We start from the raw sequence: 21,521 nt of genomic DNA on the forward strand, positions 1-21,521 counted from the left end.
AGACCCGGAATCGCCTTCTCCACCGCAGAGACGTCGTCGCTTTGTTTTTCTTCACCGTGGAAGGGGCCCGGAATCGCGGAGGCGGTGCCGCTGCCCCCTCTTTCTTCTCCACCGCAGAGACCGAGCCCTCGTTCTTCTCCACCGTGGCGGCCGAACCCTAGGCAATCCACCCGCCGTCGCGAGCTCCGTCTCCAACTCCGAGTCCGACCCGCCGTCAACTTCAGCGTCCCCTACGCATTGACTGAGCCGCGCGTCGCCTTGGGCTTCTCCCCTGCAGAGGATCCCGAAATCGGCCGGCCTACAGGCACATCCACACTCTGGTAAGTCCTCAACCGCTAACTATTACATTTGCATATTTACACAATCTGAATCATAAATCGGTTTCACCTTAGTAGTAACTCATTTGTTTGATTCATCAAAAAAACAATTCGGCATAAATTTATAGTTAAACGGATACACAAATTTATACTCTTCAACGTCTCACACCTTTATGCAATTTACAATACCGTGTTATGCTGCTTTGTTGACAAAATTATGATATATACATCAATATGTTATGCCCCAAACATCTCGCTGTACAATTAGGGCCAGCTCTCACGAAATAGCCAGCTTATACATTAATTGGATGTCGCATATGAGCAGAATTTTTATTGATCCATTAAGTTTTTTATGTTTATGTGTTGTTTGATTTGGCTAGAACATAATATATGAAGAACGCAGTACCACGTCTCCCTATCCCTACCTCCAAACACTTCCTAGTGGGCCCTAGTAGTTCTCCCGGCCCCCTTTGTTCGTATTTTGCACAACATGCATAGATCTTAGTAGTGTTGTTGCATGCTTTTTTTATGTAGTAATTGAATGTATGGTCATGAACTGAACTGAACTGATTGACGCTTATCTTTTTATTGTTCCTTTACGTTTTTTATGTATATGTGTTGTTTGATTTGGCAGGAACATCATACATGAAGAACGTAGACCGACCTCCATCTAATCCAAAACAGATTATAATTCAGTCTACTCAAGAGTGTTTTAGTGTCGACATATCCCGTGTTCCGGCGGAAACTGTTAGACACAATACAAGGCAGGCTGCTGATGAGGACGATGACTTTATGCCATTATCGAAGAAGCGTAACTTTGATGACAGTCCTCCAAAAGTCTTGAAGAAGATAGTTACAAAGCGGAGGAAAGTAATGGACCCCCTACGACAGGTTAGAATTTATGGTCAATGGCAATATATCATTTTTATGCGTGAAATTATGTTGTGTTGAGGTTTGATTTAAACATTGAGTTGCGATTATGCAGATGTAAATGTTTACGCTATTCATTGTATACATTTTTTCAGCAGAGGCTTAATGTGAGATGCAATCCCCAAGACGTATTAGTAAGCATCCAGATATTAAATGACAGACAGCGCCAAGCTATTGCATGGAGGGGGTTCTCCAGTATTCTTGATATGAGAGTTGACGCACTCGGCAGTAGATCTCATTTAGCTTGGCTGATGGAAAAGCTTGACCATAATGACATGACAATTCGAGCCGGCCCAGGGAAGGAGCTCAAAATTACAAAGGATACGGTGCACTTTATTTTGGGGTTACCAAATGCTGGTGGAGGGACGGCCTTGGGCATTGATGAAGCTGTTGCTGCCAACAATTTAAGGGCTGAACTTGGTTTATCGAAAGAAGATTTTGGGGTTGCAGCTCTTCAAGATTGTCTGAGGAAGGGGTCTGACGATGATCTAACCATCAGATCCTTCTTCCTGATACTGTTCAATAGGTTGTTGTTCCCTACTGCCAGCTAGGGAATAACCAACCATGAGGTTCTTTTAACTGAGGAGATAGATCGTTTCCACCAGATGGACTGGTGCCAGCTTATTTTCAATGATTTATGCCAAGCTGCCAAGAAGTGGCATACTAGGAGCGTTACAAACGTTTCTACAACCATTTATGGATGTTCCATCGTCATTCTTGTAAGCATATCCTTTTTTTGTCTGTTATATGTAGCCATATTTATTATGCAAAATTCATATACACGTAGATTATGCTTTGTTATGTCTCACAACGATACATGTTATGCTTTTTGCAGCTGTATTATTTGGATCATCTGTATGACTCAGCTGCACCTTAGAATAAACGTGGAACACCACGCATCAAGTATTTTGATAGGAATATTATTCAAGCTCTGACAAGAGCTGACAAGGGCAAGATACGCCAAGGACAAGAACCATTTGGACATTGTTCGGTATTTTTTTTTGCGTCTATCATATTTTTTATATGAATATGATAACTTTCACATACGGTTATGCCAGTTTGGAAGCATATTTATGACGCTTTCTGTGCATTGTCAATTAATCATATGAATCACATTTATCAATTTAATTTGCCTTATATATGGTACATGGATAGAAGTAGTGCCGTTTATATTTACAAATCAAACTTCCCTTTTATATGTGTGTATAAGTTTTACTCCATCTTTCACGCCTTTTTTAGTTCCGAAGCTCTACAGAGACCTGCTACATAGCTGTACCACCGGTTGAAGCACAATTTAAGGCAAGAACCTATTTATATATTTTTTTGTCATAGTATTTCAACATAATTTTCAGTTATATGCTGTATATTTACTTAATAATTATCATTTTACAACAGCATAGGACCAGGACAAATACTTTTGATGTACCTCGTCCTGACCCATCTGGACATCACACAATTCACATCGAACTCCCGCTCATCAGGGATTTGATATCAAGCAAGCTGAATCAGCTTCCATCCCGCCACTGTCTGGGTTTCCTAGAGAAGTTGTCACATTATGATACAGAGGTTGGTAAGGCGTGTTCAGTTATTAAACAGACTCTTCAGCAGATTGTTGAGAAACAATACAATCTATCTGATGTTTTTGGCGAGTTAATTGATGAGGTCCTTCGTGCTGAGTCGGGGGACAATGAAGATGGTTATGATGTGCAGAAAACAACTACAAAATCAGATGATATTCTTCCCCAGACTGCAGGTTAGTCAGTTTTATGGTCTTTATGTCAATATAAAAAATTCATTCAAGCATTTGTCGATATCCTTTTGATGCCATTATTTTAAACAATGTTTTTTTGTTTACATGATACGTAAAGAAGGATGTATGTGTCCGCCCCCCCCCAAATTGTACCCGATATGTCTACTCCAGCATCCCAGCAGGATACGCAGTTGACAGACACGCAGGTACATGAATTACTGTTAAGGCAACAACATATTCGTGTACTATTAGAAAGTTGTCCCGATGAAGCTGATATTGATCCACTGGTTCATACAAATTTAACGAAACAGAACAAAACACCTATAACCCTAGTGGTAATGTTTTTCTTATTACTTGTATTGTTCATTGAAGGGTTCCTATTCATCGTTTTCTTTAAATAGCATATAACCATTACAATTTTTTCAGGGTAAACATGGTGACGGTGGCAAGAACATGCCGACCAACACAAACGTCACTCCTAAAGCAACACCACATACAGAATCTTTCGCGCCGATATTTGATGCGACACCGCAAATAAAGGTATGAGTACACCGCCTCGTTGTTTTTCTATATTATTATTAGTAGTTTACTAAACATCTAATCCATTTATACCATATTTGTTAGTTTCCCGGCGGCGTCCAACAAGCGGCAGAAACAGATCTCCCCGACAGTGGTCCATGCTTTGATCAGACTCCATCTGAACATGTCAGCTCAGTAATTTTCATTTTCATTATAGTTATGCATTACACAAAGCAGTGTTATGCATATTCGCACATACATGTATGCTAAGTAGATGTACATTCAGTCTGTTACATAACTGTTAATTGCTTATGATACATTCCACATACGGTTATGCCAGTTTGCAAGCATATTTATGACACTTGATTCGGATCAGTAATGTCAGCTCAGTAATTTTATGCCAGTTTACGACACTTGATTCCACATACGTTTATTCCAGTTTATGTCAGCTCAGTAATTTTCATTTTCATTATAGTTGTCAAAACTGTTCACAGATTTATATATATATTTTTAGGTTTCTGTTGAAACCGATCCAGCTACAAACACTCCTCAGGTTGTCCAGGCTTCCCTTGATTCGGAGATGCAAACTGTGTTAGCTCTACGCGAATATTTGTGTGGTCCGCAATCTGACACCAGCAGGTATGAAGTACAGACTAAATCAAAATCTGTTTATATGTTGGTAGTTTTACGCGACCTATCTAATTGTTATCAAAAATTCCCCAGGACCATAATAGATTATGGTGAATATTCAGCGACATGTTCTGATATATATGAATCTTTTGCCGATAGGAAGTGTCTCGATAATGTGTTCATGCAGTGTTTCATCCAATGTGTTGATGATGATGCAAAAAATCAGCAGGCTTCCATGAGTTCGAACAGATTAATTCTTGATGTTAATGTTGGGGTAAATTATCGTAACATACATACACCATATTCATATACACATTGGATGAACCCAAGCATACTGACTCCATTTATATCGTTTATTGCAGTCACTACTCAACTTTGAGGAACAGGAACGACACAGTCGGAACCCTCAACCCTTTGATGAATCTGTTTGCCAGAGACAGATGAATTGGATCAATGCAAAGCGTTAACAATCATATTTCATAATACAAACATAATATATTTTAAATGGAACATATCACATTGTTATGCTTTTGTAATTTACACTGTTCATTTTATGTTTTTTACACGGTCAGATCATGGTTCCCATGGTAAGAAGGGGGCATTGGACATTGTATGTTGTCAATACAGTCAAGAAGTGCATTCATATTTTAGATTCCAATCCATATGGGGCAACACTTGGTGGTACTTCATGGAAGGACTATCATTTTGCACATTTGGGCTTAGGTGGCAGAAAGTTACCATGGGCTAAGGTTATTATGAGTAGATTAAACAAAGCAATACAACATGTACGGCCCAGGACATGCTTTCCCAAATTTGGCGACTTCGCAATTGACTTGTGCCCAAATTGTCCTAACATGGCAGCAGGATCCAATGACTGTGGGTTTTATGTTATGGGTTACATTCTCTTTTATGAATGCGACGAAGGATCTCTGCGGTCAGACATAGAAGCAGTACGTACAAATTTACCAGTTAATTCTATAGTTGGCACAAGGCAACATATGGTACACATGTATAACTAACTCAATTTTATTGTATTGCAGGGCAACACTAGTGAGATACGGTCTCTTGCGCTGCATTATATCACATTCCATCCGAAGAACAAAGCATTATCGCTGCTTGAAGACATTCAAAGATTCAAGGTCTAATGGATGTAGTTTAGTGTAGACATGTAATATATTCTGTATACAATGGTTCCCTAAACTTCAGATCAGTCATGTGTGTATAATATGGGCAAAGACGGTAAACGTTTCTTAGTTTATGTCAATGACAACTTTGGGGATCAGCGAATGTCTAAACTGGAATATTGTACCAAATGTGTTTGATCATCATGTGTGTTTCTTGCATTTGATTCTGCCAATTTCCTGTACAATTTTGTGCTGTCAACAACCTCGGATTATGCTTGTTTTGTCCCAAGTTTATGATATACTTATTGCCGGTGTTATGCATGTTTGCCCATACATTTATGATACAATTGTCACCTTTCTATGCACATACATTATGTTTGTTTTGTCTCAAGTGTATGATACATATTATCACTGTTATATACTGGAAGCATCTCATTTTTTGTACAGTCATGCTTCACAGTCTGACCAGTTTATGCATTACACAACACAGTTTTATGCATATTTGCACATAGATGTATGCTAAGTAGATGTACATTCAGTTTGCTACAGAATTGTTAATGGCTTATGATAAATTCCACATACGTTTATGCCAGTTTGCAAGCATATTTATGACACTTTCTGGACATTGTCAATTACACACAGGAATCACATTTACATCCATAATATAATTTTATCATAAATCTTATGGTATTCTACTCTCTACCAGATGAATCATCATCTCCGACATCCACTGTTCTTTTTTCGACGTTGATGTCTCATTCCACTGTGGTGCTGCAGCTATGATTTTGTTCCTTGAACCAGGAGGTCGTCCTCGCTTACGTCCAGATAGGTTAGCCAATCGAACCCTATTATCCTCCACAGTTAAACACGTACGGCTGTTGTGACCATCAGCTATGCCACATTTCTGGCACTTCCTGCTCATCTTATTAGCTCCTTTCGCACCCAATTTAAGAACTTGTTGCTCACTACTTTTGATTGTTCTTCCCTTAGGCTTGGCCTTATCTGGTCTTGCTAAGTTTACACCTTCCATATGAAAATCCAGTTCCTACAAATCAAAGATATTAAGTCAGTTTTTATATTCACGTATTTCATCATATATTGTAGCAATGTTATTACCTTTCTAGCTTCCACATCCGTAGCACTACTATCAACCAGACGCATATCGGTGTTATGTTCCAATGTTAATATCGGCATATTACATTGATCATCCTTAGCATTGCATTCATTTGTATTAGACTCCATTAAAATTTCCTGTGAAATAACGCAAACTCCAGTGAAGACACAAATTTTATAGAGCAGCATAAATAATATATTATAAAATTATGTTCCATACCTCGTTCCCATCATCTAATTTGTGTAAATTGTCTATAACTATGTCTTCTGTTTCATACGCTTCGACCTACATCATAATTACATACATGGATCATTATCGACATGTAATTATGCAAAATTCATAATAACACGATGTGCGTACCTGGATGTCGTCGCCAGCACTTGTGCCACAACTCTCACCAGTACCTATATCAGGCTCCACACGCATCAATAACCCTAATAATTCATCCATCATCTCTAGGGCTTTATCATTCCCAGCTTTAGACAGACTCGCATGGTGTACTACTTTCATTGCTTTTTTAAGCAACATCTTCTGTCTATATGATCTAGTTTCTCCATCTTTTCCTTTCAAATTCCTATCGTCTCTTGAAAAAGCCAATCTTGTCGCGCGGAGTATGTGTATCGTTGCAAAATATACTCACTCGGGATCCTTTCAATTTGTAGATGCATGAAAGCGCATACAAGATGAACACAAAATAGACCTATAATTGATTAAACATACATTATGTCATATATTAATCGCAAACAACTATGTATTTGTAATAATTTAGAATTTCATATAGAAATAATCGTTTAGTATAACATACATGTATGCTCCCAATGCTTGCACTCACATGAATACTTTCCGGCATCCACATCAGCCCTTATTTTGAATTGGTGTTGACCCCAAACAATTTTATTTGATCTTGTAGTATGTTTCACCACCCAATCATTTTCATCACCCTCTGTATCACGGTCTATTCGGTATGCAGTTGCATATTTTACGGTCTCCTGGAACCTTGTCATCACAGCTCTAGTGTATGCCCTTGCAACTCTTATTTCAAACATATACAATGTAGTTGTATCCTTTTGACCCTGCAAATTACACAATATAGTATTAATACCGTTTTGTTTTTAATAGCATAAAACATATGTTTATCATTTTTTCACTTACCATGCATCCTAGTGCCTCTTTGGCCTCTTTCAACTTCCTACTATGCAGGAGCTTCATCATTTGCTTTGCAAATTGATGAAGCGGTGTGTTTGCATCCACGTGGGCACTCTTCACCAGCTTGTTCATGCTCTCGCTTCTTTGTGTAGAGACCATAAGACCACAATAGTCTCCTTTGAAAAATGCAGGTATCCAATCTTTGCGTATTTCATATAATCTGACAAGGGTGTTGTTCTCGTTTAGCTGGAAATCATCTAGCATCATTTGCCAGGCAGCCTCGAACTCCATTTCATTCAATGGATGATGTATTATAGATTGGAACCTTGTTTTGAAATCCATCTCCTCAAATCTTGCATACAATGCATTCAAGTGGGGCATATACCTGTTTTGCACATGCCACAAACACAATCGATGTATTGTGTTTGGGAATACTCTGCCTAGTGCGATTGGCATAGCAGGGTCTTGATATGAAATAGATAAATTTACATAACATTATTGTTGGGGACCATAATTAGGGGTACCCCCAACACTCCTAAACTCGGTTGGTAATCACCATCAGCACAAGCTGCAGAGCCTGGTGGGCGCAATTCAGGTCAAGGCTCCATCCACTCAAGGGACACGATCTCGCCTCGCCCGAGCCCAGCCTCGGGCAAGAATAGTAGACCCAGGTGGATTCACGCCTCGCCCGAGGGCCTCCTCAAGCAACGGGCGCTCCCTCGACTCGCCCGAGGCCCAGCTCGGGCAGGCTTCGCGGGGAAGCAACCTTGGCTAGATCGCCTCGCCAACCGACCGTATCGCAGGAGCATTCAATACAAGGATCGCCTGATACCTTATCCTGACGCACGGTCCTCAGTCGACAGGGCCGAAGTGACTGCAGTCACTTCACCCCTCCACTAACTGACCTGACAGGAAAACAGTGCCGCTCGCCCCTCTCCGACTGCTGTGCCACCCACTAGGGTGAGGCTGACAACAGTCAAGTCCAGCCCCAGGCACCACAGGAAGCTCCGCCTCGCCCGACCCCAGGGCTCGGCCTCCGCCTCGGCCTCGGAAGATGGACTCCGCCTCGCCCGACCCCAGGGCTCGGCCTCCGCCTCGGCCTCGGAAGATGGACTCCGCCTCGCCCGACCCCAGGGCTCGGCCTCGACCTCGGCCTCGGAGGAGTTTTTGCCTCGCCCGACCTTGGGCTCGGACCGACCACGCCATAGGGGGGATCATCATTACCCTATCCCTAGCTAGCTCAGGCTACGAGGAACAAGACCAACATCCCATCTGGCTCGCCCCGGTGAACAAGTAATGATGGCACCCCACGTCCGCTCATGACGACGGCGGCTCTCAGCCCCTTAGGAAGCAAGGAGACGTCAGCAAGGTCCTGACAGCCCCGACAGCTGTGCTTCTACAGGGCTCAAGCGCTCCTCCGACGGCCACGACATCGCATGCACAGGGCTCTAGCACCTCTCCGACAGCCACGCTGGCATGTACATAGGGCTCTGGCTCCTCTCTGCCGGACACGTTAGCATATTGCTACACCCCCCATTGTACACCTGGACCCTCTCCTTACATCTATAAAAGGAAGGTCCAGGGCCCTCGTATGAAGAGGGTGGTCGCGCGGGACTCTCTCTCTCTCTTCCTCGCGAACGCTTGTAACCCCCTACTGCAAGCGCATCCACTCTGGCGCAGGACAACACGAAGCCGCGGTTTTCCCCCTCTTTGTGTTCTGTCTCGCGCCAACCCATCTGGGCTGGGGCACGTAGCGACAATTTACTCGTCGGTCCAGGGACCCCCCAGGGTCGAAACACCGACAATTATGCAAGCCAATATGATATCATATAGTACGTGCCATAATAAATACGAGCCATTTATTACAACAAACCTGTCAACATCACTCGTGGTCCGTCACATCCCATGCATGTTTTGAACGTATTGAAGACTCACTCGAATGTATCAACTGTCTCGTCTCCTAGTAAAGCAAACCCAAATATTGTGCATTGTAGGTGGTGGTTCGAGCCAACAAACATGCCTAGTGGCTTATCATACATATTAGTCTTATGTGTAGTATCAAAGGTAACTGCATCACCAAAATCAATGTACTCGGCTTGCTGGCTAGCATGGGACCAAAATATGCTTAAAATCTTCCCTTCTTTGTCCAGCTGAAAGTCTGAAAAAATTTGTGGATTATCTTTCTTGCATAATGAAAAAAAAGATAATAGCTTCGACACATCATTTGCATTTCTTTCTTTTGCCATGCTTTTTTCCTATCAGAAAAATGTAATGATTATGCACTATATCTAACTCAACACATTACGATTGTTTCTGTAATATATAATACAATTATTGTCAATGCATAATACACTTACAGGTTACTCATGTCCTGCACGGTTATTGGAACGTTTTCTGGGCCACCATGCATTTCTGTAACAAAATCCATAATGCAATGTTGTGGAATCCTGCTTTCTTGCATCACACTAAGGAACTCCATATATTCACGATCATGCGTTTTGTTGCATTGCAATTGCCCTTTTTATGTATCTTTCTTCAAGAATTCATGATCATGATCATAGTTTACCAGATCAATCCGGACGGAAATAACATTCTCTTTAGCATCATCGTAGATTTTTTTTAAGTTTCATCCCAGCCTTGCACTGTGTTCGTTTTGAACATGTGTTACGTATCCTTGGATTTCCAGCTACCCTTTCAGCATTCTTTCCTTCCATTGAACAATTCAACCATTTACAATTCTTCCGCTCCCTATATTTCTTCAACGGAAATCCAACCTCGTATGCATATTGACTATAAAAATTATACACCTCGTCCACGTTACTAAATGTCATACCGACTTTAGGTATCAATCTTATATCAATATTGTCCGGCTGCGCACAGAAATTTAACATTTACGATTCAATAGCGACTAAATCTAATGTAATATAGGTACAACATTACAAAAAAATATGTAACAAAATAAGAGTATCATATTTGGGAGAACTTACATGGCTTTGAAGAATATGAGGTGTGTCCTGTTCATGCGGCCCAATATGTCTCATGGGGATGTGCTTCTCTGCGCCGACCACGTCTGCCGTTTTTGTGTGCTCATCGATATGTCCAGGTGCCCTCAATGCCGCCGGTGGAGTAACGGAGACACCCTCTGTGTAAACGGCGATCGCAGACGCTACAGGATGCACGGCCGGCGAAACAGACGTACCTGTTGGCTTATGCACAGACGATACAGGTGGCATGTCATCGCCAGCGCCGGTGTTGGCCATTTTCTCGCCGCTAATCGCCGGCCGGTCCTCTCACTTCCGCCGCCGCTAACCGCCGTCAGTATCTCAGATACGAATGTGGACGAGCGGCTCTAAGTTTTGTATTTGTTTCCTCCCGAAAATGCGCCTTTATTTTCGCGAACGATCAACACGTCTTTTCCTTATCTAAAACCGGTGGAGTTTTAAATGTTGCATGGTTTACGCTATGATGTTTTACAGCGTTATGCAGTCGTAACCGGTAAGCACATGGAAATATTCGTTCCCATGATTCGTGGCATAAAAGATTCTATTTATGCATGAGTTATGCACATTTCTACATATATTTATGTGTGCGTATATCGCTTGTCGCGTCTCAGCCGGGATACGTGGCTATCCTATGCATGGCTGACGCAAGCCGGCGTACAGTGGGCCGAACAGGACCCGATCGCCGTCCTGGCTGGGGCTTCGCCCACTAACGGAAGCCCAGGGCTTCCATTACCTCTTCCCTATATATATATATATACTAGTAGAGTGCCCGTGCGTTGCGACGGCACGTAATAATATTTGATGAGTGACCCTAGCAATCTATTATCATGTCAAGGTCGTGACGCCTCCTCCCGACCACCAGAGTCAACACCCCGCACTTTCCTCTACAACGCGGGGAGGGGGGTTTCGTGTGCTCGCTCTTACATCCCACACGCTCTCCATCCTGCGATCTGGGTGTTGCGCCACCTCCGCGTGCTCGACCTCTCAGGCAACCGCCTGCAAGGAGAAATCCCCACGGTGCTCGCTAGCGTCTGTCTCTAGGGGGATGGGGGAGGGGGGAGGTTTTGGGCGCGGCGAACGCAAGACGACGATATTTCCTGGGACAGGGACGACTCGCGAGGGCGGCGAGATTTCCAGGGCGAGGGCATGTTGTAACTGTGGACGTCCATGTTGCGTCCTTATAGAGTAGTAGTAGATTACCATAACAGTCTACATGGTATACCGTGCGATTGGGTGCTACCAAGTAGTAGCCAATGTCTATGGGATCTATCAATTGTTTAAGATATTCCCAGGCTTATATGTATCGGAGTTGTATTATATGTGAGAACTATTAAGAGAACTGCTTGCACCCTTTGGGTGGTGATTAAGTTTGGTAGTTTTAGACTGAACTCGGTGGATGGACCATCCATAAGAAAAGAAATAGCAATTTTTAGTTTAAATTTATAGTTCAATTTTTCTATAAAATAAAATTGTTTTCGATTCACCAAACCTATTCTTATCTCTTTCTAAAGGAATTAAAAAAACAAAATAAGAAAAATAAAAAATACTGGAATTATGGATTTTTCTAATTTCTCTCATTAAAATATTCCAAAATTTAGAATGGGTTTAGTTACTTAAATTCAAAAAGTGAATCAAAGAATTTCGGTATCTAGTTATTAGTAAAAAATATTTATTAAAATATAAAAAAGATTGAATAATTTTACTTTCTAATCATTTTTGTTTATCATGCAAGCGAATGTGGTCTTCGGTTTCTGTTACCATTATCTGTTTGCTCATGATATGTATGTTCATAGATAACTTTTTTTGTTTTCTCCACCTTCCAATCAAGTAGTGAATTTTGCATTTACTTGATTAAGGCATGGGAGCAACAAACTAAAATATTCTCAACGACTATAACAAAAAAACTGTTTTATTTAGTTACATCTTACTTGTGATCTAAGGGATTTGTAATTACATCTCTATTGGAACGTATTCTCATCTTCATGTCTTGTGTGTATTGTCAAATTTTCACGGACGAACTATTGGCTGGACCAAGACAAGCTACAATATCTACTCAAACAACTCTTGCCCTTTTTGCCTCTCAAGTTTCTAGATCCAAGCCTTGTTTTCCTCTTCAAGGAGCGCGTTGAACATGAAAACAGATTTGTCTCTGATGGCATCCTGATTGGTGAGGAAGAAGAGTGAAATCGTCAGATCAGGTTCGAAACAGGAAGCAGGATATTTGTTATTATGGCTTCAAGATGTGGCAACATCTTCGCATTATTAATTAAAGGATAACACACAGAGAGAGAGCCATTGCTGCATGTTTGACAGTAAGTAACTGCTTCCACTGAAGCCATCATCGCCTAATGCTCTGTACATAGCAATGCTGACGACTAGGTTGGATCTGGAACTGCGCGGTGACGTTTCAGTTAGCATCACACCCAGCAGGGATTAAAGCCGGTCTGTCCTATGGGTGGAATGGATGCAGTTACTGCCAACATCTTCCTTGAACAAGCAATAGGATCAGCATACCTTCCTTGAAGACGAGGCCAGTGAGCACGACGAACGTGGAGCCGACGAAGCACAACGCGACGGGGAGCCCTTTCGAAATATGATGATAACGAAACTGAGGAAACACATCGCAGATGACAGAAGCCTAATCATCGACTTGGCATGTCAGACATTAGCATTGTAGGGAATTTATAGCTCAACCCGAACTTTGTGACAAGGACGGCTGGTTCCAAGAGCTTGAGCACGACGGGGAGCCTTTCGACGGCTGCAGCGTGAGGAAGTTGGCCGGCGCGTGCACGTACTCTGGCGCCACCCGGAACGCGAAGCGCCGCAGGATGAGCGCCAGCGTGGCCTTGGCCTCCAGCATCGTGAAGTCCTGCCCGATGCACGATCGCGGGCCCAGGGAGAAGGACAGCAGCGCGTTCGGGTGCGTCGCGGCCCTGGCCATGCCGTCCCGGAACTGGAGCAGGTTGAACGCGCCGCGTCCGTGCCCCACACCTCCTCGTCGCCCTTGGGAACCTTCACGTCGTAGAGGTCCGCGCCCGCCGTCGCCCGCCTCGCGATCAACGGCACCGCGCCGTACAGCCGGAGCGTCTCGTACAACACGGTCTCGCAGATTTGGTGCGGGCATGGCGGAGGGCGCTGCCATAGGGCCCTTTACCGTCGGAGGGAGTGCACTTGCGGCTTGTGCGAGGCCGCCGGCATGGGCACGAGCTTCCACGCGACGCCCTGCTCCTAGATCCGGTGCAGGCATGGTGGAGGGCGCTGCCGTAGGGACCGTTACCGTCGGAGGGAGCGCGCTGGCGGCTTCTACGAGGCCGTCGGCGTTGGCACGGGCTTCCACGCGACGCCCTGCTCCTAGATCCGGTGGATGCGGTAGAGGGAAGGGCGAGGAGAGATAGCGAGTGAAGGCGGCGGCCATGGAGGCAGCCATGTGTTGGCAGTTGCGAGCATCGGGGGGACGGTGAGCACGACGGGGGAAGGGCGATGGCGCGTGGGCACGGCGGCCACGAGATATGGGGACATCCGCAGGGGAGCAAGGGCGGGGACATCCGTAGGAGATTGAGGTGGGACACGAGGGAGGCCACGCGTGCGTGGATAGGTGGGGTGGAGGGCGGGGGCGGAGCCATTGGATGCCGCAGCGAGATTAGCGAGGGAAGAAGATGGGGCCTCACACGGCGCCGCAGCGAAATTAGCGGGGGGAAGCGACGCGGTAGGAGGGCGGAGCCGCGTGGTGAATGCGGTGGACGCCCTCCTTACCGTCTTAAGGAATAGTAGAGATATATCACCTAGGGTGAAGCTTCACCCGACCCGACTATCCGAACACGCGCGGCCGCACCGGCCATATCGCCCTCACTCGCGTGGGCCCACACTGGGCCGGTGTCACCATTACGGTACGGACCCAACCAATCCAGGAGGAGGGGATAGTTTTTCCCAACCGAGGGTTTCGCCGATTTCCAATTTCGAAATCCATTCTTATTTTCGCACTGTTGTCCAGCGCCGCCCCGAATTGCCCCTAGGGGTTTTGCATTTTTGGACTGCACCGATCCGGGAATCAAAGGACATCAGTTGTTGTTGTGGACTTGTCATCACGGGTCGCTACAGGTAGAGTTTCCCACTCTCTCCATCATCATTGTTTTGATTTTTCAATGCAGTTTCTCTAGATTTTTTTTGTTTTTGTATACAGGGTTTGGGGTGCAAGTTATTACTAGATTATGCATGTTGTACATTTCTAGATGAAAACATTTATCTGCAGGTTTTTTGATTTGTTTTCAGAAAATAATCTGTTGTGGCGGGGTGACGATACTATGGTTTTTGTTTATTCTCAAAATATTTTTGTCAGCAAACGATTTTTGTAGGCATATTATCATGTACATAGTATATTTTTTAAGTAATATAATATACACGCATTCTCAATTATTACCGATCAGTAATACGTGTAACATTCAGTAAAAACCTCGAACAGGCAGCAAACAGATAATATAGTTTTTTTTTAATTTTTTGAAATTGTTTTATTGTGTAGTCAGTAATAACGTCGAACAATAGTAATATGTGTATATAGTTTTTTGTGTGAAGTTGTTTTATGAGAATAGTTAGTAACAATGTCGAATATGATTTTTTAATTCTTTTTGAATTCACTTACGTTTGAAGTCAGTAATAACTCAGAACTTTAAGTAACAAACGTTGAACAACAGTAATCTGATTTTTTTCGACGGGATTTGTTGAGTGTAGTCAGTAACAACGTCGAACAATCAGTTTTTTTTCAATTCTTTCTGAAATCACTAACTTTTGGAGTCAGTAATAACTCTGAATATTCAGTAATAATGTCGAACATTAGTAATATGTGCATATATAGATTTTTGTTTGTCTAAATTTGTTTTACGAGCATAGTCCGTAACAACGGCGAGTACTCAATAGCAAAGTAGAATATTCAGTAAGAACGTCCAAGAGTTAGTGATATATAGTTTAATCGGTAACATTCTAATGTATAGTACTATATTACGGGCAGACAGTAAATATTTTTCTTGAAGTTAGCAGAGTTAGTAATATAGGGGCGGGGTACAGATATATATTTTTTTCTTTTGCATATGATTTTTTTACGTTTCAATGTCGCGGACAATGTTTATATCCATTGAGCAAAAGCATGGGTACTATGCTACAATAAGATGTGCTCCATCGGCGTTGAAGAACGTAACATTGTTGATGCCCGATAGGCTCAAAGAAAGGATAAAGCAGTTAGGCTTCGGTTCATTACTGCAAATGAACATTTAATCAATTGAGGATCGGATACTCGCCGGTCTCCTATTGTCCAATGTGTATGACTCTCCTCTATGGATCGAATTTGGTGGACGGCCCTTACCAATAACAGCATAGGCTGTTTAAATTGTTACTGGATTACCAAGGGGAGAAGACAAGTTTTCTCAGTTGGACTACTAGTCCATGACTTCTGTCAGAGCTAGTTTCATGTTAGTAACAATAACACTCATTTTATTGGTTATTTTCCATTTTTTAGTAGCCACATGTTCAGTAATTGTTTTCTATTATTTTATTATGTATAGAAAATTATATAAGGAAAATGGAATGTTTAAGATATTCATAGATGATCGTGCAAAGGGAATATCTGCATATAACAAGCTCTACTCGAAGGAGGTCCCTCATTGGATTGTTGAAAAAATGATCACCGACCATACAAAACATGGGGACGATTGAATTTTACAATGTTTTTTGTTCTTGCAAGCAATTCTCTTTTGTTTCCTACAACCAGCTTGAATATAGCTGGTAATGATTTTGTCCATGTGCAAGTTTTGGAGACAACACACCGGTATGATTGGTGTCAGCCTATTTGTGGCGATCTCAAGTTGAAACAGAGAAATTCATGAGTGATCGTTACAAGAAAGCAACCATACCCACTATCCAGGGATGTGCACTTTTTCTTGTCGTAAGTTTTATTTTTTTGCTCAGTAATATATATGTTTTGTTTTTTGCAAGGAATTTTGTTTTATATTTTTTTATCTTTTTCTGTAGCTTTACTACCTCGACAATCTGCAAAGTGGCGTCGCGTTGTCTGAGGCAACACCTCAGTGAAGTGTATTCAGCATGAACATAATAAAACACAATGTGGATCTCGACAAAAAATCTGACAGTGATGAAAAGAATTATGGCATCCTTCGAGTAAGTTGATAATTATAATCAATAATAATATAATAGATATATGATAGACATTGACCGACCAGTAACAATTTTTTCATTCAATAATAATTACATTAATAAGTGTACTATGAAGCAATTACATATTTTATACTAATTTTTAAACGGCTCACTAACCATTATTACATTATTCTGTAATTATCTAGGTTTAGGGATTCAGTAATTTTTTTCATTTAAGTTTTTACCATTCTGATTTGATAACATGACACACTAATTATACGTAATTATAATTAGTAGTGGGTAATTTTATAGAATGACACACTAATTATACATAACGATACTTTTTTGCAGTTAATGGATCCTGAGCATTCAGTATATTCGGCCACCAGCATAAAAAGGACTGCTAGAGATATGACAGTGCGACATTGTCGAAAGGTTGTTGCAAAACCGTGGCAAGAAGCCGGTACCTGTCGCTACTTTCGATGATTCTGAACAGTCTAGGACCTCCATAGTCATTCCCGTAAGACGTTGTTGGAAGGTACTGGCCAAGAGACCCACTCTAATTACTGTTGGAAGGTACTGGGCAAGAGGCCACTCTCAGCAATGACGGATGAAGCTAGACTGGGTTGACCATGTAAGTGACAAAAAAACATAATTCTTTTGAACCAGTAACAACATTAGATTTTGTCTAGTAAACAATATTTGGTCACTGGTCAGTAACGCCAGTAGTTCCTTTTTCTTCTCAGTAACAATCATAGAATGTACAGTACTTAATGCAATTTTGTCTAGTAAACATCAACAGTTACGTGTTCGAATAAAAATGTATCTCTTTTGTTCAGTAACATTTTTCATAGCCTGCTCATAGCGATATATATTTATCCAATAACATCCATATAATTTAGAGCTTTATGTTATCAGTAATAATTATACATTTTTTGTTGGTCAGTAATAACATTTTTATTTCAGCAAAGATGGTTTAGTACTAATTCGGTGTTTTTTATAGTTAATAACCTTGTACCTTTTGTACCTGCAGTAAGATTCGTAGCTTTTTTCTGTTTAGTAACTAAACCTTCCAATCACAATCACCAGCACGTCTAATAAATGAGTAAACAACTCGACAATAGCATGATTTTGAAGGGTTCACTTGTTCCTGGTGTAGTCTGTTAGTCCACAGTTCAATAAAAAGGTAAAAAAAAAAGACATCAAAATTGCGGTGAGCGTGGATCGAACACGCGACCTTCAGATCTTCAGTCTGACGCTCTCCCAACTGAGCTATCCCCGCTCTTGAGTAAAATTACAAACTTCATTTTATTTATATATAGTATATATGAAGGTTCGATTGTAGATTTTGACGCTTTTAGCTAACCACGAAAAGTATATCCATACCTCCAGCGACCCAGTGAAACTTTCTTTCAATCATCTCTCTTACTCTATCATCTTTCAGATTAGAGCTGTAAAATATTTATTGATCTCACACGAGACATTCTATATATTTAAACTTATTAAGACAAGTCAATTTTCTATGATAAATTAATCTTCTATTACGTTAGTATTTTTTAAACCTTAGAATTTATTTAATTCAACGCTAGACCCAACCTCATTAAACCCAAATACCCAATACAAATATACAATCAACTACCTTATTGTTACTATATTAGTATGAGTACCACACAGCAAATTATGTCACATTATTATTTTTTGTGCTAAGAATAAAAAGGTTGTACAGTTCTAGGTGTGCTGAAATGATAATCCTCCTCCTGCCGAAGGGTGGGCCTTGGGTCTGGGAATTTTTAGGCCTTGTCTGGCTGCTCTCTTGTTATACATAGTAAAAACCTTATATTTATTGAGAATATATACTAAATTGATAAGCTACGATTTTCTTCCACTTGTAAATCATCATCAATATATTCAGGTTGTTTTGACAAATCTACTTGCTTAGCTATTGCTTCACATAGCACGTATTTTCGTCAAAAGGATAAAAAAGAATATTTTCAAAGAGGAAAAGAGAAGATAAAGTGAACAAATCAGTACGACAACGGTGAGCATGGTGGGAGTGTAACACTATAAAAAACATCAACTAAAATAATATATTTAAGTTTATAAATGATAATTAGGATAATAAATGTTCTTTCTAATGTTTGATTTTTATTTTTGCATCTAGAATAATTTTTGGTTTTATTCATGTTTGATTTCAGATGTTTTAGTAGAATTTCCTTCTTAATGAAAATCCAATTAAATAATATAATAATTATTGGTTCACAAATAAATATATTAGTTATAAATAATTTTGGTATAATTGTAATGATTTTTGAATTATTTATATTTATTTATATTTTTAATTAGAAAAGAAAAAAATCAGAAACATAACCCTAACTCAGCCGCCGGCCTAGCTGGCCAAGACAGTCGCCGCCCCCAAAACCCCCTCCCCTCCTCTCACTAGCAGGTGGGCCCCACCGGCCCCTTCTCCCTCCTCCCTTTCCCTTCCCCGACCACGCACTACGCAGCCGCGCGATGACCCCGGCCGCCCGCGCCCAAGTTGTCTGGCCCGCGCCCGTTCACCTCCTCGGTTATGGAGCATTAACTAGTGTCCGTTTCTCCTCCCCCCATTCCTCCTATTCCCATTACGAGTAGGAAACCGCCGCGCCATTTAATGGCGCTAATGAGCCGCCGCTGGTCGTTCTTCCCTCCCCCGGCGACCTCTCCTCTCCCCTCCCTCTCTTTATAAAAGCCAAGTCGCGCCCTTGTGAAGCCCTGCCCGGACCTCTAGCTCTCGTGTCCTCCTCACTCTCCTCGCTCTCGCCGTCGCGTCGTGCACGGACCATCCGTCGGAGCTCGCCCACACCGTCGCTGGAGCTTCGTCGACCGCGCAGCACCCGCCGGAGCCCGCCCGACGCCGAGCCCCTGCCCCTTCCCCACTCGACCGACCCCCCTCCCCTCGTCGAGCTTTCCCCCTTCACACGAGCAAGTCCAAGGTTGAAGACAACCCCAAAATATTGATTTATTTTCCAAAGCATGTTTTGAATTAGTTTATGAATTTTTGTAATTATTATGTGGTAATATGAGAATGTTGTGATTCGGAATTCATGCGTATGTGAACTATTGATTTTTGGTATATATATGTGATGAATTAGTGAATTATTATTATTAGACATGATATTGGTTTGCGGTTTATTTAGAATTTGGGATTTGAAATAAAGTGTGACAAAATTGGTAGACGCATGTTAGTAGTAAGAACACTAGATAAGTAATTTCATAGTTAATTTTGTTCACAATGAATTTTGGAATTTATTTGGAAGGTTATAATCATAAGTTCATTTTAATAGATAATAGAAGCTTTTCTTAACATAGAATTAGCAAGTGGTATAGAAGTCTTAGCAATACAAATATTATAGGTTATTAGATGTTTTGTTCTCCGATTATTATTAATGATACTTTCTTTTAGAAAGAAAGGAGAAAACTAAAAGAATATCACTAGTCGTAATGAAAATAGATTTTTACTAGCCAAAATAAATGTGTTTATAAGTATAGCACTTAATTTATTGGAATTAGTAAAATACTTGTTTATGTAAAAATAACAATGATTATATTATTAAAAGTCCAATTAGTGATTTATATTGATTCTTAGAATATTAATGTTAGAAGAATCATAAATAAACCATTTTAGCTATACACATAAGTTCTGTTTAGAAATAAAAGGAATAAAATTTATTAGTCTGTTATTAGTAATAACGAAAATAATTAGCATTTATTTTCATAAAGAATGTTAATACATATTATACTAGATAAAACTAGTATTATAGCCACCTACTCATAATTTCATCAATATTGACTCGCAGTAATAGTCATAATGAATTAATAAGTATTTACGCTTTAAGACGTATTTATGAGTATGATAAGTGTGATGTATGAATGCGAATGCAATGGTGAATTATTACCCCTGTACTGGTGTATGTTTATTTATTTGGGCGTACGTATTCTTTTTATATGCACGATACGCAAATCGATGCTAGAAGTGGACTATGAGGTAGACGAGCCAAACACGTTCGAGGACGACCCACAGGAAACTTTCGAGCAAGGCAAGTGGATTCTCCTTCTACATATTCTATTTGTACCCAATTAATGCATATAATAATGTTTACTTTTTGGATATATTGCATAATTTGATGGGATTTGCCTAATTAAGGATTTCCTAGATTTACCAACTGTACTCCTTGATCACCCTGGGAAAATACTATGTTTTGCAAAATTTGTGCTACCGCTCAACTTGATAATTTCGATGTCACTCGTTATTGATATTAATGTTCCGGAAATGAAATTGGTATTATGGTGTTAACCCGATGGTTAAACAAGATTACTTCATATTAAGTGGAACATGGAGTGACCACCTAGGATAATAGTGCAACCACGAGTGCTATCATGGCTCTGGCTATGGTAATTAGCTTTATATGCTTAGTACCTAGCAACCTTACCTGAAATATGGGCAAGAGGGGGAGCGGTAGTGGTGGCAGCTTATGTTAACATGGGGACGTATTCTTGGCTAAGGTACCTCGCCCAGAAGGCCTCCACACCGACTTGGAAACCTTAGCAGGTTGCTTTGTATTAAGTGTATCCTGTAAAAACCTCATAGTGGATCCCTAGCCATTCACCTTGGCAGTGTTTAAGGGTCAGTACAACCCAAGGCTAGATGGGATACACGTCTTGTGGTAAAGTTGTACCACCTCTGCAGAGTGTAAAACTGATATGTCAGCCGTGATCACGGTTAAGAGCAACCTGGACCCTCACATGATAATTGAACTTAAAGATGGACAATAAATCGAGATATGATGATCTGCCAATGGTTTGCTTAAG

At 41.2% G+C, this 21,521-nt stretch overlaps 1 non-coding gene across 1 annotated transcript; it reads right to left on the minus strand.

Moving 5' to 3' along the window:
- Window positions 1–17,882: 17,882 nt before the first annotated feature.
- Window positions 17,883–17,955, minus strand: TRNAF-GAA (transfer RNA phenylalanine (anticodon GAA)). Its single transcript has one exon. It is a non-coding gene; the product is annotated as a tRNA-Phe (tRNA).
- Between the last annotated feature and the right edge of the window lie 3,566 nt (window positions 17,956–21,521).

This window comes from Zea mays, chromosome 5, assembly GCF_902167145.1.
Source record: "Zea mays cultivar B73 chromosome 5, Zm-B73-REFERENCE-NAM-5.0, whole genome shotgun sequence".
In the NCBI taxonomy this organism is placed as follows: domain Eukaryota; kingdom Viridiplantae; phylum Streptophyta; class Magnoliopsida; order Poales; family Poaceae; genus Zea; species Zea mays.